Source organism: Callospermophilus lateralis (assembly GCF_048772815.1).
Source record: "Callospermophilus lateralis isolate mCalLat2 chromosome 11 unlocalized genomic scaffold, mCalLat2.hap1 SUPER_11_unloc_3, whole genome shotgun sequence".
In the NCBI taxonomy this organism is placed as follows: domain Eukaryota; kingdom Metazoa; phylum Chordata; class Mammalia; order Rodentia; family Sciuridae; genus Callospermophilus; species Callospermophilus lateralis.
Genome location: NW_027510155.1, coordinates 3003727 through 3029769, shown reverse-complemented (window position 1 = coordinate 3029769; position 26043 = coordinate 3003727). Strand labels below are relative to the sequence as shown.

Here is a 26043-nt window from a genome sequence, read left to right as displayed (position 1 = left end):
ACTTCTAATATCTTAACACTGTTGTGATTGAAATGAGTTCAGAGATGCGAATAGCTTTCATGCATGAATAACTTAACGTTTTAAAAACTGTATTGGAGTGGTATACACACATAATCCAAAGAAGCAGATGAATTTTTGAATCCAAATTATGAATTGGATCTCAAAGAGCAAAGGATCTCATAGTAAATAATTTAGTAGAATGTTAAATATATTATAGGGTAAATAAAGAGGTGGGATAACTACCTCCACTTGTGCTAGGCTCTCTGGAGTCAGGCTAGGTTACCACAGTCCAGGTCAGGCTGGTGTGCTGGTGCCCAGAGAACAGGTACAGTCAGACAGGTGAGAGCAAATGGTGCCTGGCGAGTCTTAGCTGATGAGCAGACAGCAATACTGGCTGAGGTCATTTATAAGACCACCACCAGCAAGGACACCTGTAGGGTGGGATAGAGAACCAAATCTGATAAAATCAAGACAGACATGATGCTCTCACATCCTGATGAATGCTGAAAACAACAATTAACAAAACATCAATGCATACAACTCCAAGCACCCAAGTATATATGAATCCAGCAGCCTAGACCACATTTCCTAGAATCTCTCTCTCTCTCTCTCTCTCTCTCTCTCTCTCTCTCTCTCTCTCTCTCTCACCTCTTCATGCCTGTGTTGACTCCATCAGAGGAATGCACAACCTGTAACAACTCTGCTGGTACCCTTTCAGCCTGGCATTTCTAGAGAAAAGGGTACATTTTTTCTAGTAATTCCAGAAAAGTCTTGCAACTGAACCTCTGTTCCTGGCTTTATTTTCTTGCACCTTCTAAATCAAACCCTCTGGACATAAAGATGGCTACTTTGATACCTAAACCAAGGGATGAGATTTGCTTTATTGGGAAACTGGAATTTGTAGCATGCGTAAGAGAATCATTTACCCGCCATCCCCCCAAAAAATTAAATGTGGGTGCTTATAATAGAAAAAGAGAAGACAAAAATTAGAGATGGTCATTGTAATAGCTACAGTTGCTAATCTTTCCCTCATCTCCCCCTCTCTAGGTTGCCTTCCAGTACATATAGTAGAAAGCACCTCTCCCCCAGGTCGGGAACAAACCTCATTTGGGAGAGTGTTATAATACATGAGTCTACTTGACACCAGTGTACAAATTAGATTAAGGTGCGGCTTCTTCAAAACATTTTACTGCCAGAAAATTGTCATCATAAATTACAAATCTGCAATGACTAATAATATGGTTTGGAAGTTTTCCCCCCAGAATTCATATGTTGGAAATAGAACACCAAAGTCACAAGTTAATAGCATTTCAACTTGGGACCTTTGGGGAGGTGATTGGCTCATGAGGGTTTGGCCCACAAGAATGTATTAACCCATTCATGGATTAATAGGTTATCAAGGGAGCCCATTGGTTATGAGAGGAGGACTGTTTTAAAAACCAGTTTGGCCATTTCTTATGAGCCCTTCTCACTATGCGATGCCTAGTTGACCTGCCCTAGAACTCCACAAGATACTATTGACCTGCAAGATTATCTAACCAGGTGATCTTCCCATCACCTTGGATCTCCTAAGTCTCCAGAACTGTAAGAAATAAATGTATTTTCTTTGTAAATTCCCTAGCCTCGGGTATCCAGTTATATTAACCAAAAACACAGTAAAGCAACTACTACATGAATGATGTGCCCTGGGATTAATGTGTGGGCAAAACCCACACAACCTAACTACGACACAAAGTTTGGTATTCCTTTGCTCCCCACATTTTAGGTAAACAAGGCAATTTTGTGAGGTTCCTCAAGATGGTCTTCAAGATTGTCACTCAAGATGCAAGTTGAGATAGATAGATAGATAGATAGATAGAGAGAGAGAGAGAGAGAGAGAGACAGAGACAGAGACAGAGACAGAGACTGATGGAATCAGAAATGATGGGTGAGAATAAAAAAAAAGAAATATGTCTTCTCATCTGGTAACCTCATTTTCAGTAATGGGTGTAAACTAGAGAAAATAACAAGAAATATGTGCAACAGGAAACAGAAGCTACAATATAATGCAAAAGACTGCTAAAATCAAACTTCTGCTCCCAGGAAGCTTCTTCCTTAATAGATAAGAGAAACACTTAAAGATACAACAAGAAAAATATGAAGGTCTAGTCATAGTCAAACATCCAACAAATACTTTTCAACTACTCCTTTGGAATGTCACCTTGGTATTTATTGCTTCTGACACAATATGTAATATCCATCCCCCAATTCCCTCAAGGACCATTTTAAAATCTGCCATCTCCACCAAACCTCCCTTTCAATTGCCAGCGAGTAATTGACTGCCACCTATGCTCTCCTCTAGTGAGAATTGGTTATTCAGCTTGAATTCTACTGTGTTGTCTTGACGATGCAAATGTAGCCATGTCCCTGTTCACATACTTGCAACAGAAGTACAGACTCCCAAGAGCATCATACAAGTCTCCTGGTTTCTTTTCTTTCCCAGGCCAATTACATAATCCATTCCCACCAAAACACAAACTGCTTACAATACACCACTTCCTCTCATCTTCTGGGTCTTTCTGTATGTTTCTCTTTGCTACTAAATGCACCATCTCCATCTCTTCTTTTGATGCAGCACATCTTTATGGGGTACCTCCTTGCATCAGGTAATATCTTAGATCTTCCAGGTATATCAATGAGCCATGGTTGTGGCCCCATGGGGCACATGTATTCAAAGGGGAAGGCATAGACATAATTATCCATCTATATAATTATGAACCCTCTCTGAGAATCTGTACTGGGAGCTTTCATCAAACTAGGAGCAGGAGATGGACAGGGAAGACATCCTTGAAGATGAGTTTTGAGCTGATAATCACAGAACAGGTTGAGAGAGGTGCATTCTAGGCAGAAACTCCACATGCCTTGAGACAGGAAGGAAAAAGGCACATCTAAGAACTGAATTTGGAGCAAAAATATCTGGTAGTTCATTCTAAGCAGTGTGTACATGTTTTGGCTCATGAAGATGATAAACTCTTGTAAGTCATATTTCCCCACAGACAGGACATATTGAGAGCTCCTAGATCCATATTGCCCTCTCCTCATGCTTTAGGAAATTGACCTGGATATATGACATAAATGGTCTCCTGAGCATTCTGGCTTCCAAATCAGTTTAGCTAGTGTGATGCCTTGAGAGGAGATGGAGGTAGGAATGAAACTGGGGGAGAAAGAGGAAAGAAATGGGGTGTTGGAGGGCTATAACAGGTGTCTCTTAGATCAGCTCATATCCTGGGAAGGGAAGGTAAAAAGTCCAGGAAAGCAATATATATATATATATATATATATATATATATATATATAGAGAGAGAGAGAGAGAGAGAGAGAGAGAGAGAGAGAGAGAGAGAGAGAGAGAGAGAGAGAGCTGGGGGTGGGGGATGAGAAATTTAAGGGAAACTAAGCTTATCACTTGAGTTTTTAGATCAGTGAAATTTGGGGAGTGATTTTTTTTTCTTTGTAAATTTTTATATTACATATTAAATTGTCATTTTTAAATGAAAGTGCCTTATTGATACTTTAGCAGGTGGGAGGAAGTCATTTTAAAACATATTCCTTACTTTAGAATGTAAACCCCATGTGGTAAGATGTAAGAAGAGATAAATAACCTGTTTCACAACAGCGTAATGGATCCATAATATCCAAGCTGGGAAGGATTTGATATTCAGATGCCTTAGAGGACTTAGAGTGACATCTCAGGAATGGACATCACATTAAGGAGTAGAGAAGGGGACAGAGAGGCAATTTGAAAGTCCCTGAATATAAACCTCACCTACTTCATCAAGGAGAAGCCAACCAAGAGAGAGCTTTATGCTTTTTTGAGGAGTGAGATAGGCTTTAAGATGGAATTACAAAGAGAAAAGGAAAAACAGGAAGAAACTGGGTGGTAAAGTCTATTGTACTTTCCGGTGTTTGGGTAGACATTTTTTCCCCCCTTTAAAGAACCATAATAATTATTAGCTCTGACTTGCTTCCATTCTAATCAATACTTCTGAATACATGAAAGAAAGCATTTTTTCTAAGAGACTGTGGAGTAAGACAATACATAATGCGATTGAAAGTCTTTAATCCCTCGTCTTGGGTTTTGTCATGATCAGATGCAACACCACCCACCTATCCCCTACTGTCATGTCAAGAACATTTATTTTCCTGACTCTTCCCCCTAGGAAACTGACTTCAGCAAGCTGTCTCACAGTGAAGCATGCTGCTTCTATGTGACTTTCGCCTTCTAGTTTCAATTAGCTTTCCTTTCCTTTATGCCTTTACATGCTCCCCGCTTCTAGACCAGGATTATAGTCAGACTCTGTCTTTGCTACTCCTTTGTAAACATTTTTATTTTTATTTTTGTCAATAAACTCTCCATAAATTAGCTTAATTTAAATGTGTTGTCTGACTTCTAATGAGAACCCAACACATATACTCCTGCCACCAAAACAACATCTTCATCTTTGTGTTCTACCAGAGTAGCCACTGGCCCCCTGTATGTATGTAACATTTGAAATGTGGTGGCCAGATCCAATCAAGATGTTCTGGAAATATAAAATACATTGGATTCCAAAGACTTATGATGGAAAAAAAATGAATGAGTATTAGTCTGTTTTCTGCTGCTATGACAGAATATCACAGATTGGGTAAATAATAAATAATGAAAACTTATTTGGAGCATTCTTCTGGAGGCTTGTAAGTCCAAGAGCAAAGGGCTGGCATCTGGCAAGAACATTCATGCTGAATCATGCCAGGGCAAAAGGTAGAAGGGATGGCAAGTAAAGCCTTAATTCATTTGTGAAGGGAGAGTCCCCATAACCTAGTCATCTCTTAAGATTCCTACCTCTTAATACTGTCATGATGGCAATTACATTTTTTTAAATATTTATTTTTTAGTTTTGGGTGGACACAATATCTTTATTTTATTCTTATGTGACGCTGAGGATCGAATCCAGTGCCTCATGCATGAGAGGCAAGTGCTCAACCACTGAACTACAATCCCAGCTCCTGTAATTAAATTTTAATATGAGGTTTGGAGGGGACTTTCAAACCACAGCAGAACATAAATGACCTAATAATTTTTGTACTGACTACATGTTAAAATCACACATTTAGAGATGAGAAGTAGTTTTACCTGTTCCCTTTTACTTGCTTTTTAGATTACAAAATTCAGTCAAAATTTTTAAGTTACCTACATGGCACATATTTGTGACTTATAATTCACAGAGCTGCCTTAGATGTGTGAGGGGTGGTGAGAATCATATTTCCAGCCCAGTATGAGTCTTTAATACCCACATAAAAGAAATACTCACGCTTACAATGAGAAAGCAGGAACACACCATATCAGATCACATTGGAGCTACAAACAAACTTTGAGCCCAACATTTTCCAGATGAGGAAACCCAGCCATGTTTGTAAGCATGTATGGAATTGCACGCTTTTAATTTAAGATGGTCTTGGTTTTCTTCCTTTAGCAAATCAGGCTCAAATAACTGGAGAAAAGTTTGGGAATGTATTAAACTTAAAGCTGGTATTAAATCTCAACTGGTTTGTCAATATCCAATTTTAGGACACAAGAGGATATTAAAGTTTGCAGGATTTGCTGTTCATTCTCGTAAAAGTCCAAAGGTCTATAACATCAGAATGTAATCATTGATGGTGGGATGGTAGTTTATACATAAAAACCATATCCAGCAGTGAGTACTTTTCTAGCAGGGAACAAATACATCCTTTCCATCCAAGCCCCGAGTTAGGTTTCCCCTTTAAAGGCGACTTCCACTTCCATAGCCAAGTAGAATATAGGAAGTAAAATGAGGGAAAAGCCATCAAGCCCCAACACTGGGCAACAGGAATTCCTAATGAATTTCCTTACACCTGGGTAGTGTTGCAGCTGTGGCCTCTACAGAAAACTGCCTCCACAATTTAGAGGGATTGGAATGAAGCTTCCAGGCCACCACCCATATTGCGAAGTGTCCTGGGGAGACAAGGAAGCTTAGAAAAAAAGGAACAAATAGGAATGGAACAAAAACCCCATCCCATGCGGGTTCCACCCGCCACCTCCCGCCATTAAACAGCAAGGCGGTAGGTATCCTTTTCAGACCTGCTCTCTGGGGAGTGAGGAGAATATAGGATATCGGGTCAGGGAAGGCAAGAGAAAGAGGAAATCTCTGTTTATGAAAGGGCATTTAACCCCTTGAAGCACACGAGCGCTCGCGCACACACAGAAACACATACACACAACATTAACTAAAAGACATTTCATAAAAAAAAAAAAAAAAAAAAACTAGGCATATGGATTTGGAATCAGAGCTGATTTTTTTTTTAATCTTTAATTTCTGTCTTTGATTTATTTACTGGTTCACTTTCTAGGCTCTGAAGGATCCTGGATCATTCTAAATAAATTCAAGGGAATATATATATATATATTCTGCAAGAAGAAATGACTTCGTTCAAGGGTCCGCAAAGGACAGCGGTTGCGATAAATTCAGTTTGCCCCAGACAAATGGGGACGTGGCGTGCAGCATGATACTGGGCACCACTGAAACAAAACTTCCAAAGGTTCAGGAGATAGAAGGATCAAGGCAATGGGAAGGGGTAAGGGGTTGACCGATGTATGTGGAAGCAGAAGCAGGAGGGAGGCAGAACGCCGGGAATCTGGAAAGGATCAAGGGTGCAAAGTTCTGAGCAGAGTTGGAAAGGTTTGGCAACCCCTAAACGAGCGAGCGGCTCTCTGGGTGGAAGGCAGGCCCTAGGGATAGGAATGGCTCTAGCTGTCAGTCAGACAATCCTGGAGTCCCGGCAGCCCCCAGTTCCGCTGTCTGGAAAGGGGCAAGACAATTGGGAGTGAGTTGGATCAGTGAGGAAGGGGCGTCTCCCCTATCGCCCCCACCCTCTTCAGTGCCATTGGGCCGCCGCTGTGGAGCCCGCGCCACCTTTTCTCCATCTCACCCCGCCCGCCCGACTGGCCCAGCCCTACGCCGCGGTCTGCGCCCCAGCGCGCTGGTCCAGGGGCTGGTCCCACCCGGGCCGTTGACGTCACCGCCAAGTTTGCTGCCCTCCGCGCCCCACGTGTGGCTGCAGCAGCCTGGGAGGCGGCAGGGAAGCGCCTGCGAGAACTGGGACCGCAGCAGCTGACAGGTCCCGCGCAGCCAGCCTGCGCCACGCGGCTCACAGGTGGGGCCCAAGAACAGTTTGCAGCCTCCTGGAGCGCACCAAGCTGGGTGGACCGCCTTGGGGCGTAGGCCTTCTGGGTCACACTCGGACAGAGGGACTAGGGGGCACCTCGCACCAGAAGGATCCGAGCCCAGACCTAGAGGGCGCGCCCAGTCGGGCAAGGAGACTAGAGGAAGCAGGGTCTGGGGCACTGTTGCTCTACGCTGTCTGGAGTGCACGCAGCTCAGGGGCCCTGGAGCCGCGCGTCCCTTCTACGGGGACCAAACCCAGAATGCACGACCTCTGAGGGAGATCCGCGGGAGAGGACGCTCAGGATCCGGGCTGAGTCGCTCTTCTTCGCCACTATCCCAGCGACTCTTAGGGAACTGGGGCGTGAGCGCTGCCCCCAAGCCTCAGGACTTAAGCGAGTTTAAGACCTAAGACGATGTTTTCTTAAGCACGGCATCGGTCCCCCCTCTTCTCCCCTTCGACTGGAGGCAGGGATCCCGCTCAGGGCTCGTGGCGCTCGGTTCCCTGGAGGAGCCCGGCTGCCGCCTCCCAGGGTAGCTCGCACCGCCGCAGGGGCGCACAGCCTATGTGGCCTGGGTCCAGAGCGCTTGCCAGCCTAGGGGATGTCATGGCACCTGGCGGAGTACCGGCCTAGCATGGCCCGCGCGCTGCCCCAAGTCGCCTCCTGCTAGGATAGCCCCTCCGGGCATAGCCGGCGCCCACCCCACCTCCATCGAGCCGTTGTCCCGCAGCATCTTCCGCAGCATCTTCCGGAAGTTCTTACTGATGCTCTGCTCCCTGCTCACGTCCCTTTACGTCTTTTACTGCTTGGCCGAGCGCTGCCAGACCCTGGGGGTCGTGGGGCTGTCGGTCGGCGGCGAGGAGGCGGGCCCCAGGTCGCGGCGTCCTGGCCGGAGGCCCGAGGGAGCTAGCGGTGTGGCCCGCGGTGGCGCACAGAAAGCGTCTCCTGCAACTGCAGCAGTGGCGGAGACGCCGTCCTCCCTTGCCGCGAGACGAAGGCGACGATGAGGCAACCTGGGTAGAGGAGACCCCTGGCCTGGCCGCCAGTCCCGGAGGTTCAGGGGCGGGAAGCAGCGTGGCGGAGGCTCCGCCGGGGACCTTGGCTCTACTTTTGGACTAAGGCAGCAAGCAGCTGCCGCAGGCCATCATCATCGGCGTGAAGAAGGGCTGCACACGGGCTCTGCTGGAGTTCCTGCGCATACACCCCGACGTGGGCGCTGTGGGCGCGGAACCCCACTTCTTCGATCACAGCTACCACAAGAGACTCGCTTGGTATCGGTGAGCGGGCGCAGGCCCTGGCTGGGAGAGTCAGAGCGCAGGGGTGCAGGGCTGGTGGAGACTCCGGAGAGCCTTTGGAACCTAGTACATTTCCCTCCCCGCTTCTTGCCGAAGGCAAACCCGTCTCTAAGTTGAGGAAATGAAACCCATTCCTCAAAGTACCTTCTCTTCTGGGGGAGCGGGGAGGTGGGTGTTGAAGGAGAGAGCGAGTGGGAGGGAAACTTTTGTCTTAATAATTTTGGAACTTGGGATTCCCTTTCTCCAAAACCAGTCTCATCCCTTTCTCCTTCCCTGTGAAAGTATGCGCTTACTTAGCTAAAGGGGGTGGGGGAACCTCCCCCCACTGCCTCCCAAGCCCCATAGTTAGAAACCTGTTCATCATTACTAAGTTACCTCTCCCAAGGAAATCTGTTTTTATTTCTTCTTTATCTTTTGGGCAATTCCCTTTGGCTAACACAGTCCTTATCATCAGGTATTTATTTACCTTGACGCTTTGCCAGATAGTTATCCTAGGTGGTAAGTCATATAGAAACACAGTGCAAGTGGCAGAGAGTGGACATAGTTTGGATAATCTAAGTCTCAGCAAGTGCCAGCAACCAGTCACCATGTTTTAAAGAAGCTTCCTTGGTAATCACTTTTGTTTGGGGCGAGGAAGTGAGTTCGGTAAAGGGCTTTTGATATTTATAGGGAAAAGGAACTTTTGTCTCTGGACTAGCAAAAAGTTTTCTAAGCAGCTTCTAGCAATCCTTTTTTACAAATAAGGTAGCTAATTTTAAAAGGTAGGGGAGGGTATGAAAAGTAAAAAAGTACATTGTGGAAAACTCTGAGAATACAGTTTAGGAAATAAGTCTCATTTAGACATTAATGTTCAATTTGTCAAACTCTACAAATTTCAGCCACCTTTAATAAAGGAATTGGCCAAACTCATAAATTGTAGTGTTACCTGGATTTTGTTTGCCATAAAATATTGACTTTTTTTTTCTTCCCTCCGAGTACAAGGAGAAATTATGGGACTACAACTTTTACTTTATAAAGTTTATTGTGTTCATAAAATATTCATTCTTGTTATTTTAACTGAAACAATATTATCAAGAGTTACAACACAATTTACATATACTCCAAAAGTCTGCTCAATTAACCATTCATTCACCAAACAGAAATGGACATAATTTGACAAGTTTATTTACTTGAGGGGTCAAGCACACCCTCAGATTGATTTCAAAAGCCGAATTTATAGTAATTCAGCTCACGAGGAAAGGTTTGGTCCTAAAAATCATATCCAAACATTGAATGCTTTTAAAAGAGTAACTTTCCATTTGTTGGAAAGAAAAACAAACAACCTTCCCTTAATATAGAATATATATCATTTAAAATCATCGGCCACTTAAAACTATCCCCTTGTGTTTCTGTCATTTATGTTATATCCTCTGGGAAGTTCTTATAAAAATGACCTGTTGAATCTGGAAACAACAGGTCCTTCTTTTAGCACAAAGGCAGCTCTGTTTTTTTCATCAAGGACACAAGAAAGAGTGAATAAAGACCCCTAAAACTCTTATCTGTAGCAGCGTGCATTGAATTTGGGTTTCTATAGTTCTAGAAGGGAACACATTTCAAGCCGACAGTCTGAACCATCTAATCCAACATTGGGCTCTGAGGTGCTATTAAATATGGTGAAATATTTAGTACTAAACCCCTTTATTTTCGTTTTACCATATAAACTTTATTTCCACAAAGTAGAATTGTTTCTTCTCACTCCAGCAATGAGTATTTGAGGACACAGTATATCTACAGACCTGGATCTTATTTTCTGTAGAACTTTTTGAACAAATGTAAGACAGGAAGGTTTCAAGGTAACTAGAAACACAAGTATTAAAAAAAAGAAAGAAAGAAATAGTAAGAAAGAAAAGAAAAAGAGTCATAAACTTTGAGGCCTCTCCTTTGGAAACTGGATGCATGCTGTAAAGTAAATCTCTGCTTGGATTGTTTACGCCGGCAGAAGAGTTCTATAAAACAATTTATGGTGGTTACAAAAATAACTCTTATGTGTAGCAGCGTGCATTGAATTTGGGTTCGTACAGTTCTAGAAGGGAACACATTTCAAGCGGACAGTCTGAACCATCTAATCCAACATTGGGCTCTGAGGTGCTATTAAATATGGTGAAATATTTAGTACTAAACCCCTTTATTTTTGTTTTACCATATAAACTTTATTTCCACAAAGTAGGATTGTTTCTTCTCACTCCAGCAATGAGTATTTGAGGACACAGTATATCTACAGACCTGGATCTTATTTTCTGTAGAACTTTTTGAACAAATGTAAGACAGGAAGGTTTCAAGGTAACTAGAAACACAAGTATTAAAAAAAAAAGAAAGAAAGAGATAGTAAGAAAGAAAAGAAAAAGAGTCATAAACTTTGAGGCCTCTCCTTTGGAAACTGGATGCATGCTGTAAAGAAAATCTCTGCTTGGATTGTTTATGCCGGCAGAAGAGTTCTATAAAACAATTTATGGTGGTTACAAAAATAACTGCACAGTAGACTTCATGGTTTGGTGAATTTAATTTTCCAAGTGTTGGAGCAATATCTTTGTTTTACCATTTGCAACTTTTTTTATTGAATGCATAAATTTAAGCTTAACTCAATTACATAGAAAACTTTTATTAAAAAAAAAACCTATGGAGCCTGGATTATGTGATTATTTAATGAAATTTCCCCATAGTTCTCTTTCATCTTGGCTCTGAACTTGGAGTGTAATGTTTGTAAGAAAGACTGAAGATTTAGCTATATTTTTTTTAAAAAAAGTACCACACAGAATGTCTCTTAACTAGTAAATGCATTCTCACCACTTATATTTAACTAATATTCCAGAATAGGGTATTCAGTTAGTCCTTCCTGAGTTGCCCCAAGTTTGCAATATAGGACTTCTACTCACCCTAAAGACCACACATGTACACATTCACACAAACAGAAAGAAAAATCCCAATATTGCTCCCTAAAGTTAATGATGGAAAAGAAAAATATCTAAAAAAATATTTTTAGGCACTCACTGACTTGGGAGAATCCTTGTGTGTTTTTTTTTTTTTTTTTTTTTGCTCAGTGGAATCTCTCATGTTGCCATAATAGTTTGCTGTGGCAGCGCCCCCTACTGTTCTCATAAGGAGACACTGCTATTAGGAAGTTTGAAGAAAAGCTCTTGGAGAAGGAGTTTGAAAGTTAGAAATGCCTGTTACGGAGATGTTCCAATAAATTTCCGTCACTCAGAAGAGAATAAAATTATTTGTAAACTGCATCTCTAGAGTCGAGTCATCAGCTCTTTGTTTTGTATTAAAAACAAAGAAAATGAGTCTGTTAGGTGAGATCTCCAAAGAAAAAAATTATTCTTATTGATTTAAAATGTTTTAATATCCTAAAAAAATCTCCTGGCAAACTTTTATATGTGTAGGACTTTGTTAATAATAATTAGGACACTTCAGTGGAGTTCACTGGATATGAAACTCCACTCTGATAGGGTTTAAAAAACATTCCTCATTACTTAATTTAGCAGACTATGATATCAGTACAACAAATGTCTGTGGCTTGCATGTCATGGGAAAGCAATCCTATTGCAATGAATAGTCTCCATTTCCATTGTATGTGTGGTGGGTTCACAAAGGAAAGTGGAAAATTATTTAATTCATTTAAAAAATGTCAAGATCTTTCCTAGAGGTCTAGACCAATTGCCTCTACTGTAGTTCCAGAGCATGTGAGCTTACTTTAAGAACAAGAATTTCTTCTCTACTTATTTATACCTGCACCAACTAAAAGGTATGTTTTTTAATCCTAAGATAATAGACACTTTTTACTTATAAAGTAGTTAAAAGATATATATATATATATATATATATATATATATATATATATATATATATATATCCATCTAAATGTGTATATACCTCCCCACACACATAGGCACACTGTGGGGGATTTTTCCATGACCCGCTATGTATACCAAACTCAGATTTTCAAGTACCTTATAAATGGCATGATACTTTGTTATAACCTATGTACATGCTACTTCAAATTATTTCTAGAATACTTAAAAGATCAAATGCAATGTAAAGATGTTGTAACAGTCAACTGTTATACTGTATTGTTTAGGGAATAATGACAAGAAAAACATCTGTATATGTTTGGAACAGTTAAGAATATTTTTCTGAGACTTTGTTTTGTTTTCTGTTTTGTCTTTTGAAGTAGGGTCTTGCTATGTTCCCCAGGCTGGCCTAAGACTCATGATCCTCCTGCCTCAGCCTTCTGAATAGCTGGGATTACAGGAATGTGCCACTACTGCCTGGCTTAGTTTCTGAATATTTTTTATCTGTAATTATGAATCTGTGAATTAGGAACCTGCAAATGCAAAAATCCTACTATGAGTCTGTCTTTCTATCTGTCTGTGTGTCTATGTACATATAAGCTCATATATAAGTAGACTTTATGACCCGTTAGTCTCTTATTTTGGTATAAGATAGGAAGTACTCATGAGTTTCTTATTCTGGCATGTCTACTTCAGATATTTTCATTTCTTTGATAAGTCTGAACAATTTCAGCAGAGAAGAATATCACTAGAAGCACTTTACAGTGTATAGGAAGATCAAAGATTACTCAGCTTAGAGTATGAAGTTAGTACTCCCTTGACTTCACCAAAATTTGAAATCTTATGGTCTCTAGTGATCATGGCCTTATTTTTCGAGGCCATTGGAGAGACAAATTGAGCAGAGGCACTTTCAATTCCTATAAGGAGAAATCGGCATTTTGTAGCAGCTGGGAGCAGCTGCAGAGTACCTCCATGTGCAGTTTCCCACCCTCCTGATCCGAGAGCCCTTCTGTGTGAAGGGTTTGAAATGAAATTCGAGCCAAGGGAGCTGCAGGGCTGGCCACCCATGCAAGGCCATATGGACTGAAGTCCTAAGGCGCTGACCTTAGAGCAAGGGAAGAACATTGGGAGAGGCTAACAGCTGGGAACAGGGTAGGAAGAAATTGCTTTAGACCCTCAGTTTCACATCCATGCTCATGGAAGAAGAGGGTATAACTTCTTTCTTGCATGTAGTTCTCAGAATCTCTTAGTGACTAGACACTTGCAACCCAGCAAGAGGTTGATGTGTCAAAATGTTGTCATTTTTTCCACCTCAACTCTGGGCTCATCCCCAGTAGTGATGGAATGCAAGTCAATCAGCCTAGTTCCTGTGTGCATGCATGTGTGTGCACACGCATGCCCTCACGCACATGCATGTGTGTGCAAAACAAAAAAATACCTAGAAGGTAGGTAAAATGTAATGGAATTTTTAAGAGTAAAGTCATGAATTGGTTGGGGAACTTCTAAGCAATATCAGACATCATGGATATGGAACTAGCTTTAAAGACATTTTTGGTGAATCTCAGAATTGGAATACCTTGTGTGAGTGTACATTCCCTTATTATGATGAGGTTTATGGTATACCAATATACTTTATATGAAAGCATAGGCATCTTTGGGTAGAAGCTCACTATAGCATTGTGTTCTCCTGCCTTCCCCTCAAAAAGAAAACACTCTGGCCAAAATATTTGTCTCATATAAATAAATCTTGATTGGCCAAGGAAGAATAAGTGCCAAGTCTGTATTTTGGAGGGGTCATGGGAATAAAATAAGCCTGTGCAATTAATGACAACAGGGACTAAACTTACATAGACCAGATGCTCACATAATGAGGAGAAGAGTGTTAGTCTCAGAGCAAACAAACCTTCCTGATATAAAAAACACACAAGGGGCCTCATAGATCTATTTGGAATGAATTTGAACAATCACAAATTACAATTACCATCGGTCAAATTGTTAGGCCCATTCAGGAACTTGATATTCTTAGTTCTTTTCCTTAGGGGGAAATCTTCCACCATGAAGTAATAATAACTCGGCTGATAAAAAAGCACCATGGCTTGATCTATGCTTCCCAATGACATGAGACCCTAAGCTTTTAGAAATTTGTTTCTTGCTTACATAATTGCGAAAATAGATTGTATTAAATATATGACTTTTATATGTAATTGGAGGAAACTGCACAAAGTAATATCTTAGCTCCCTAGTCTTTGTCATTCTAAGAATGTCTTGAAATATTTGTCAGCAGTTTAAATTCTTTGCTAATTTGATACAGTTTTAAAATCTCTTGGGGAGTATATGAAGATAGTTAACAAACACACTTACGTGAAGCCAAAATTTAGGTTATGTGAAGCCAAAATTTAGATTTGAGGCAAATGCTGAGTTCAGCAAATCAAAGAATCTCTCCAAATTCTTGCCTGTAATGATGTGACCCTTGAATTTTTTTTTTTTATTTCTCAAAACTATTCATGCTCAGTGAAAATTTACAATGATCCTAAGATCACTTGAGTACTATATTCCAGAGTTCAGATTTGGCTCATTTCAGAAGTTGTCTGGTAACAGTAAATTTGAAAAAGGAAAGGGGAAATGATTATTAAGAATGCATTAAATCCTTGCCATTAGAGAAAAACTTGCAAGGTTATAAACAAAATCTTGTTCACTGAGAGCAGCTTAATTTGAATGTGATGTGTAGTGCCACCTAGTGGTAGGGGGAGCATCAAAGACCCCCCCCAAACACACACACACACACACACACACACACACACACACACACACACACACACGGACTCCCCAGAGGGAGAAATTGGAAAACTTCATCTCCATCAGGGTGTATTTGCAGTCTCATTTAAAAGAAGAAGAAAGAAACAAAACAAACTGTTCTGGTAGTACCCATAGCAAGTCTATTTTCCTAGCACTCTGAGCTTGTACTTTGCCTCTTTCACACAAGGATAGTTCATGTCCGTTAGGAAGGGAGTTTATTATTTGGAAAGAAAGAAAAGATACTTGACTTGACAATAAAACTGAAAACCAAGATATAAATGATTAGAGGATTTATATTAGAAATATGTTTGGCGGAAAGGAATGCCATATGCCCCAGATTACTTTTGTTAGTGTGTTTTGCCTCTGTTTCTGATAGCCGGCTTCATATGAAAATACTTCCAGATGATTTTATTTCAACATCACTAATGCAGACTTATTCCTTCCCCTGTGTGGTACAGGCTCTGGAGGAGGGTCCCCTGTTTCCTAACAGGCAGCAAACAGAAGCCTTTTTAACCCTTAATGCACCTGAGATACCCTGTGGAATAATCCTGCCCTTTGCACAAGGAGACAGCTTCTCAGGGGACAGTGCTCTAGCAGTTCCACAGCAGGGAATTTCTAAGCTTGCAGTCCCGGGACTAAGGATAGTAGGTTGGGAGGCAGGGTGATGGTTAGGTTAAGTCGAGGACAGGAGGAAAGAGATGAATAGAAACATTACATTGGGGGAAACCTGGCAGACACCCCCTTAATCAAGTGACCAAGGTTAATATCCCTGGTTATGTTGAGGTCATGTTTCCCTGGTGTAATCCAGAGAGAATGATGCTTCCTCTCTGTGGACTACTCTTCCCCCACATCCATAAATCCAGTCTGACCATGAGGAAAACATTGGACAAACCCAAATTGAGGAACATTCTACAAAGTACCTCAGCAGTACGCTTCAAAAGCTTCATGATCATGCAAAGCAAGTTAAAACTGATAAACTCTCTCAGATGAGAAGAAACAAAGGTGACTCATTAATATGAGTAAATAAATATAGGGATAACCCCTGATTGGATTCTTAAACAACAACAATGAAAAAAAAAGAACTTAGGCATTTGTGGGGGGAAAAAGGGGGGAAAATATGAAAGATGTGTGTAGTTTAGTTAACAGTATTAGACAGTAGTCCCCCCCTCTCTTATCCAAGGTTTTACTCTCTGAGGTTTCAGTTACCTGTGGTCAACCACAGACTTGAGAATATTAAGTGGAAAATTACAGCAATAAACAATTCGTAAGTTTTAAATTTCCTGCCTTTCTGAGATGCTACTCACACTGTCCCACTAGATTGGGACTCAGTCCCTTGTCTAGCATATCCATGCTGTATACACTACCTGCCTGTTAGTTACTTTTAGTTACCTCACTTTCTAGCTCCATTGTTGTGGTCTCATAGTGTTTGTGTTTAAGTAACCTTTCATGTACCTAAAGTTCTCAACATATAGGAGTAGTGATGCTATGTGTGTACTAAAGAGAAGCCACAAAGTGCTTTCTTTAAGTGAAAAGGTGAACATTCTCAATTTAACAGGGGAAATATCAGATATGGAGTCTGCTAAGTGATATGGCAAGAATGAGGCTTCTACCTTTGAAATTGTGAAGAAGAAAAAGGAAATTTGCATCAGTGTGTCGGTTGCTCAAAATAAACGAGTTATAGCTACAGGGTGGGATAAGTTCTTAGTTACGATGGGAACAGCATTAAATTTGTGTATATATGTGTAGGAAAAAATATAAGGGCTCAATAACATCTGTAGTTTCAGGTATTTACTGGGGCCTTGGAACATGCCCTCCTACTGTACTAAGCTAAATGTCTTTGTTTGGATCATCATATTTGTACCCAAGGTAGTATAAGATGATCTCACCTTAAGGGAGTCTGGGTGACTGGTATAGGGAAATTCTCTGTGCTTTTTTTTTTTTTTGCAATTTTAATATGTAAATTAATTCTAAAACCAAAAGTAACAACAGTAAAGGAAGAGCCTAACCAGCCTCAAAGAAGGCAGGCTCATGCTGAAATACTCTGTGCTAAATTCCTTCATTCTGTGTTCCTGCTTTCCTTGGGAAGACTCCTGGGATGGGCCTGCTGGCCTACCTCCTTGAAGCACCTGTTGCTTCCAGACATGCTGATTCTTCCCTCAGAGCTAATTGCATAATAAACCTGGCTGGTGGCTTCCCCACCTATTCATTCTCATATCCTTGAAACAGGCATAGAGAAATTTGCTTTTTTTTTCCTTTCTTCCTCTGAGATGATTGGTAAATGTAAAATGAAGAAGGTATAAAAGAACTCCATCTCTGATTGATTCCCTCCAGTGATGGAGAGCAAAACCTTTCCTGTAAATGGAAGATCTTTGAGAACCAAAAGGGCCCAAGTAGGGGTCAGAGGAAAAATGAATTTGGGAAGCTGGTTTTTGCAGTGAAAACCTGGAACCAGGGCTGTGGATGTTCCTTAAGGCTAAGGTGACATCATGATCGAGATTTTTCCAAACCTACTTAAGCATTCTGTCTACTTCCCAGACTTGGTTTTTAAACCCTTGACTTAAGTACTGTGGCTTATGGACCAGATGCAGGAACAAAACAGACCTAGAGCAATTATGGTGTTCAGTAGAGAGGGAAGAAGAGAGAGTCCAAACTCCAGAGCTTGCAGGACCAGGTCTTGAGCATCCTACAGCTATGCCAGACTCCAAGTCCCCTCTCTAGGTGCCACGCTAGCAATTTCTCCTTCTGTTTTTAAACACAAGGGTGTGTTGTGGGGCTTTTGGGTTAGCAGAGAAATGAAAATCTCCCTCCAAACATTTCCCCTTTAATATTTATAACAACTGTAAGAATAGTTTTCTCCACATTATATTTTCACTTAAGCAAAATAACACCCGCTCCATCTAGAGACTCCAGGAAGCTAACAGTATTTTCTTGTATTAGATGATTCACTTATCTTTATTGAATCAATTTTATAAACCACTTTTATGCAAGGCATTGGCTACAAATGCTTATTTAGATAAAAAATAATTTCTGTGATTTAATACTTTTCTCCACTTATAGTTTCTTTCATCATTCTAGTGGGTATATGCTGTTCTTTGTACCCTTTGAATCAGTTTTAGAATAGCAAAATACTTGAACCCTGTAATGTATATCTGATAAAATCCATCATTTTAGGTGAAAAGTGACAATAACTAAATATGTTGAGCCCTCACTAAGCACTCAATGAAGCTGAATGATCTGCTGAATGATATTATTAGTCGTATTAAATATTTTTAAAGAGTTCTATCATTTTCTGCATTTTATATATCAGAAAACAGAGGCTCAGAATGGTGAAGTAAAATCCCAAAGTCAAAGAATTAAAAAACTCATACAATTGGTGCTGAATCCAGAGCCACCCACTTGGGAAATGGCAGTACTTCCCTAGAGGAATATTCTATGATGTTCTTTGACAGAATTTCCCATATATAGTTCCTCCCCAAATAGCAAGCCATCAGCGTCCACAAACAGAGTGGCCTTTGAAAGGCTGTCCCATGCTGGAGAGTTGATTAGGATACATTTGACCCTGATCTTTGACCTTCCATTAGAAAATTGGGCAACACATCAAAATTCAGTTTAAAAAGGTGAATTTTAAAAACAGTTTAAAGATCCACATTAGTTTATTGGCCTATTATGTGGCATAACCAAAGTCACCTGGTTTTTGTCAACATTTTTTTTTCTCTAATCTGATCACAGAACTCATCCTGTTGGGCCCACCAGAGAAATCTTATTTTTGTTTTGTTGTCAAAATTGTTTTACTGATTCATTAAAAGTTGAAGTAACTGCTACAGAGACCTCTTCAGTAGACCAAATGAGCAACTTCTAAACTGTTTCAGGAAGAAGCCAAAATATTGTTAAGAAGTAAAATCAGCAGGATGCTTATGGCTCCTGTAACTGGGCAAGGTGAATTGATGGGCTTGGTCTCACCAAGTGGTCTGTGGTCCCTTCTGCACTTGCAGGGATAACCCAGTGAACATTCTCCAGGCTAAGTACTGTCTTTCTCATTCTTTATATATCTCTAAAGTGACAAAAAATGTCAATTTTTATCCTTTAGATATGTTAATCCCTCCAAGCAGGGCACAGCCCCCAAGAACTATCCTATCTTCATTGCTTTTGTTATTGATAACTTTTATCTAAATGATTTCCTGACAGCTGGTCATTATTAGCACCAAGCCCTTACTAAAGTGACCAGGCTGTCCCTGAAGAAATGGCTGTTGATATCCTTTAGTTCCAGTGAGACAGAAATGCAAACCCATAGCATGTTGGACAGAGTAGGTATCTTAGTGATAAGGATCAACTTTTACATATAAAGAAGCAGGGGTGCTTTGGCAAAACTTAAAAGACCAAAGAGACTATACATGGGAAAAAACTTTGTGTGCCCTGACTTTATATATATATATAAAAGTTTTGGAGGCTTTGCAACAATGATACACATATTCCTTGAGTGAAATCAGTTACAGCATTATCTTTTTCTTCTCCCAGAACTGGTGAATTAAAGCATTGAATGGAGTCATATCAGGGGTCTATTCATCTTTAGATTTCTGTTTTTCATCTCAGATGTTTTCCTCAATATTTTGATGCATATAGATTTTGCAACCCAGCTAGCATGATTGGCCTTTGGATCCTTGTAAGTAATTTGTGTTTTATGGTTGTTGCCTGCTTGTAAAAGATTAGTGGGAGAAATCCAAGTACAGACAGGAAAAAGTTTTCTTTTTCTCTCTTGGGTGTTCAGAGTAGGAAGTAATCAATCAAATTATGGGAATAAAATTCCTTTTCCCTTTTTCAGAGTTCTTACTTGGATTCGATCTCTTCTTTCACTAGGAAATATCAAAGTTGCCAGGCTGGTTTGAATGACAAAGTCAAAAATATGATGTGTTTGTTACGGTCATAAATCCTTGCAGATTCTCGATAAATTCGGGTATTTAACAGAAGGAACTGGATTAAGCTACATAAAGTAATCTGCCCCGAGCTAAGAGCTGGCTCTCCTCATCACCTTTCTTAACTGAAGCCTTGTTGGCACACACTTTGTGTTTTGAAAAGTTCTGGTGGGAGGGAAGAAAATGCAGCAGCAAAAAGCCCTGATTTTATGTCACAAACAAAACTATTTAAGTAAACAAAAATACGCATCTGTTTTTTCTTTCTTTTTCTTTTAATTTCCTGGTGGACTCTAATTATTCTTGTAGTTTCTTTCATCAAATGTTGTGGGTTATTTTATTTTAGTTTTTTTTTTTTTTTTAGAAATAAAGGCCATTTGTTTTTCTTTCTAAAGGGCCTTACTCTTTCTTCTTGGTGTAGGAGGCCTTGGGATTACAACAGTATCTGTTAAAAAGCCTTTCTCTGAAGCCAGAGGGTCTACTAGAATGCCCTACGAGGGTTTAATGATGGAAAGAAAACAAATTGGATCTGTTTTATATTTGTATGGGGGGAGGTTCGTGGGGAGCTAATGTACTGTGATGAAAATTCTTGGGATTTTCAGGTGCATTTGCCCTGTGGCGAAGGGTAGCAAGTTAGCAAGCACTGGAGAAAATTCTCCTCAGCTCCAACTGATGATTACTGGGTAGAAAAAAGGGGACTTATGATTTCCATGTCCTCTGATTTTTCCAAAAGAACATCAGAATACAGAAATTTTAACATTTTCGAAAATAATGCATCTATTAAAAACCTGAATTAAAACAAAACAAAAATTCTGCAAGGAATGAGTGAGTCCATCTCAACTGAAGCTGAACAGCTACTAGTTTATCATTATGACTTGTGGTGACGACCAGAGTTAGACCATAGAAAGCTGTCCTGCACCAAGACTTTTTCAACCTGTGAATCACAGGACATCAGTGCATAAGAAATCAATCTTTTTATTTTATTTTATTTTATTTAATGGTACTACTGTAAAGGTAAAATCTGTAGAGATATAAGAGTTGATCCTGTGTAGTAAGCAAGGCAAAGGTTACTTTGAAAAATGTTAGTTCTGTTTGTTACTTGCATATACAGAAAGGGTTAGGTGTATAATCTGCCTGTTATTGCGGATCTTAAAAATTTTTTGAAAAACACTGAATAGTGTAAACACAAGTTCTGTTTGAAGAGGCTAAGGTCAGTGTGTTTCAAGGACTCTTTAGAAACTATGAGTTTTCTGTGCTATGAATTCTAGGTTCTTTGTCAACCTTGCATGCTTGGGACCTGGAACTATACCTACCTGTCACATATTGGGTTTACCTGTTTTTAAATGAAAAAAAAAATTGTAAATAACCCCTTAAGCTAGGAGTCAGCAATGTTTTTCTGGAAGAGGCGGATAATTAACATACTAGGCTTTGCAATTCTGCTTTTGAATGAATGAATGGGTGTGGCCGTGTTCCAATAAAACTTTATTCACCAACACCACAAGACCACTGGCTATTGTTTGCCAACTTCTGGGATAAGCTAAAGTCCTCACACAGCTCGTGCACTCTTCCTTTGTATTATTTCACTTACTTTCAGATAAGCACCCCCAAAAAATATCCAGGGGAAGTGAGAGAATACACAACATAAGCAAATAACCTCCCATTTCAGGTCCATTCAGAAATGAGAGAGTCCCCTGCTGTTGTGTGGGAGAAGTGAATTGGGATTTTCCACCTGCAACTGCAGGGCAGAGACATAGGAGGAAATTTTGGAAATATGCAGAGTTGTTTGAGATGATGTCATTTTCTATCAGTGTGATGAGTGACTCGAACTACAACCATTCTATTTTGGAATGGGCCCATAAGCACCAAAGAAATTGTGTTTTATGTTTTTAAGCTGAATAATCCATAGAGTGTCCATGACTCTATACCTGAGAGTGTTTCATTTACAGATCTTCTCTACTCACCCTTTTCTTTTTTCTTTTTTTTTTTCATTTGGATGCTGGGGCATCATGCGGATCATTTGAAAGGATTAGTATATTACACTTATTCCCCCTGATCTCTGCATACAGAAACAATCCAAAAATGTGGTTTCCTTCAGCATTCTTTAGGTACATCAAATTGGGAAACAAGATGGGAGAAAGAGTTTTGAGGATTATTAAATGGAATATTTGAGGGTCTTGGACTTTAGACCCCATCAGCAGAATGTAGAAATGAGATTTGAATGTTCCTAACACAAATGATTAATGTTTAGGGAGATGGAAATAATAGTTATCCTGATTGTTACACCTTGTATAATGTATCAAATTATCACACTACATTCCATAAATATATACAATTATTATTGAATAAAAATATTTTTTTTAAAAAGAAATGTAATGGAAACTGTATGTTTAAACTTTCTTGTAGCCACCTTAAAATGGTAAGAATAAAAAGGTGAAGTTAATTTTTAACAATATTATAATTTAGGCCAATGTCAAAACATAGTTCAATATGTGATCAAAATATAATTTAAGTGAATATGTCTAAAATTTACTATAACATGTAGTCAAATTAAACACGATTAAAGAGATAGCTTGCATTTTTCATACCAATTCTTCAAAATCTAAAGTGCACATCACACTTACATCACATCTTTATTTGGATTAGCTACATTTCAAGAGCCCAATAGATCCATGAGGCCATTGGCTACCATATTGGCTCCACGTAGCTCTAAAGGCAGCATTGGGAAATATTGAAGCCTTTTATCAGAGGACTGTTTCACAGACCTCCTGGTTCTGCTTAGGGAACCTAATCCTTAAGGTGGCTTCTGAATGCATAGTCAGGTAGGTGGCTGTTGAAGAATCTAGAAGATATTATCGATGGTGGAGGCAGGGACTTACACAACTCAGGGAGCATGGGAAGTGGGGAAAGATTAGCTGGATGTTTTATTATTGGGAACTATAAAACTGTGTATGGAATGCTAGCAATGAGGAAAAGGAGAGAAACTGGAGAATATTTGATGATTATCAGCTTAGGCATATTTATTAGTAACTATACCTCTGATAGTGAACCAAAAAGGGGAATAATAGCATCAAACAAACTAAACAACTGTAGAAATGGAAAGTGCCCTGGGGATGTTCAAGTTTGTGAATAAGGTCAGACTTAGGAGGTATCACAGGACATGGTTGCTGAGGTTGTGTCAGTTGTCAGCTAAGCCGAGGAGCAAAGGTGTGTGGCAGAACATGGGGACGGTGGAAAGACTTTATATTCTGGCCTCAAAGGGAGATAGGTTTCTGTAGTTTATGTCCTGTCTTCAGAAGTGTTTAAAGCTACTGTACCAATGCCTATGGTTTACTTTTGAAAAGTGGATTGATGGATGGATGGATTTCTTGAAATTTTTGATAGAAGGATGGAGAAAGATGTGTCAATAAAAGAATAAAAATACACATTCAGAATTAAGTTCATGGGGAGATAGGTGTTTGTTGTATAGTTATCAAAACCATTTTTTGCTATATTTAAAATTATCACAGGTTGTTGGTGGGGGCAAGGATAGTTTCAAGTTCAGTTGTATCAACTGCTCTAAGGAAAAGCTGAAAAGAGATTTGAGAGTGTTAACCTTGTCAGTGAGGAAGTCTTTGGTGATCCTGTCTCAGTCTCTCTCTTCTCTGTCTCTGTCTCTCTCTCTCTCTCCTATTAATTGCTGATTGTGCTCTTGGGGCGGATGCTGATGGTTTCCTGCATTAGTTATTGAACACAGGAATCTGATATGCCTGTTTATTTTTCTCGAGTATTTTCGTAAAAGAGTAGTCGCTCCTTTCCAAAGTAGTACTATACCAGCCTATTCTCAATCCCGGGACAAGAGTGAAAAGAAAATCAAACTTGCTTTAAGCATCTCTATTTTTTTTAAATACTTGATTGAAAGTTCCACGAGACAGTGAAGAAATTTAAATACTTTATGTTTTCTTTCACACACACACACACACAAAATTGAAATTTGCCTTTGAAGCCTCACCTGTTGGCTGTTTGTCCATCAGAACATGGATACTTATTTCTTCCCCGTGAGCATCAAATACCTGGATAAAGTTCAGACACTCTGTCCCTGCTCCTGAAACTTTCTTTTCTCTTCTCTGAAAATGTTGGTATTGAGGAGAAAGCATCAAAAACAAAACAAACAGAAAATCCCTGAGAATGCAAAAAACCAAAGCAAACCAATTGACTTCCCTATTGTCTGACTCACAGATTTATTGCTTGTGCCCCCAAAGCACACCTGGTGATAGGGTTTAATTTCTCATTTAATTGACAGTGACTGGGACTGGAACATTGCGAATAATTCATTCATTTCCCTATCAGTGGCCTTCTAGTCTGCTCAAAAATCTACCAGGGAGTCTTTAGCTGACAGATTAAGGGGGGATGTATTTGGAGGATATGAGGGAGTTGGGAAGAGGGGCCCAGAGAGATGAAAAAGAAAAAAAGCTATTGGCTTAAATTGACACAAATAAGTGCAAAAAATATATATATATTTCCATCTCTAATACCCCGATAGAAAATAGAGGCAGCCTCCAGGTGACCCTCTACACACGTGTGACAGGACTTCAAATGTTTCACTGCGTGACCAGAAACTCCACAAAACTGGAGAAGAGGGGAAAGTAGGAAATTAGAACAGAAAAGAAAACATGCCACTGATCAAATGCTTCACAGGCCAACCCAGAAAAGCACCAAGGGGCCACCAGGAAGGAGGTCGGTTTAAAAAGCAGTTCCAGGATTTTTTTCGTGGTCCACCTGGATATTTTGACGGGGATAACTCTGGAGAGTTTCATGAGTCCTGAAATTCACAGGTGTTGAAATGCGCGTCCTGACTCTCTCGCATCTCCCCAATTTCATGCCTCTCTGTGGTCCCGGGTTTTAGTGAATGTCCTGGTAGCCTCAATTTATAGTCGTTTCAGTTTCCGCTGTCATTTGGTTCCCTGGGTCTGTGTTTCACAAAGAAGCATTTCTCCCTATTTCTAGAAAATGAATTGCTGTCCTGTTGTCCCAGGAATTTCAATGATCTACCTCTACAAAATTGTGCAGGGTACTTACACGTGAATTGTGCAGGAAACTTACACGTGAGCCATGTGAACCTGTGCATGCTGAGGGTCTCTGTGGATGACAGTGTTAGTTTAAAAATATGGCATTTGGAAAGACGGTCACAGTGTTTCAAATACAGCTTCTAATAGAGTACTGATTTGTCAGTGGGAAGAAGCATGGAAATCCTTAATCAAGTATTATAACCAATGAGAAAGCAGTGCTATGCAAATATAAAAATGTGATTATTATGAAATGCTTAGAAATCTGTCAGATATGAAATGTGTGTATATATATATATATATTTTCCCCTAAGCATAACCCTTTGGTCATTCAGCGAGCTACACAAATGGATTGATTGTATTTTGGTTTTATTCCTCCTAAAATTTATTTCTTAAAAAAGCAAATAACCAATAGTTAATTTAAACAGCTTTATGAGTATATTGATTTAGACATCTTAATTACATAGACTTATTATCATAATATGCAAACCGGGACTTAAAGGTTTAAAGAAAGTCATTGCCCTTCAAAACAGGAAAGTGAAAAAAAAAAAAATTAACCATCGGATTTTTAAGCAACTGAAATCTATTGATTTCTACATCTTACATTTTATATGTGTCTGTTATCAGACTTTTGTAGAATAAGCTGGTTCGGTTTTGAAAGCTCAGGCAAAATCATTTTTCTTGAAAACAGAAAGTTCTTTTTCTTCCTCCCCAAGGCCTCTAGAAATTTGAACTATTGAACTCAGATTTGAGTGATGATGTACTATACTTTGCCAAACGAGTTGTTTCCCCTTTTATAACATCCATCAGGAAAAAAAAAAGGAAGTGTTTAGTTGGACAAACTGTTCTTCAGAAAAGACCTTTCTTGTATGTGTTTATTTAACTCAAGGTAATTTTAAAATGAGAGGAAGACTTCACACTGTTCTCAGGTAACATTTAGGTGTGGGTCTGTGGGTTGTACTTTATTGACCCAGA

At 39.8% G+C, this 26043-nt stretch overlaps 1 pseudogene; it reads left to right on the top strand.

Annotated features, from left to right (window-relative positions):
* The first annotated feature begins 6775 nt into the window (after positions 1–6775).
* The window catches only part of LOC143385824 (heparan sulfate glucosamine 3-O-sulfotransferase 3A1-like), a 90583-nt pseudogene continuing 71315 nt past the window's right edge, over positions 6776–26043 (top strand).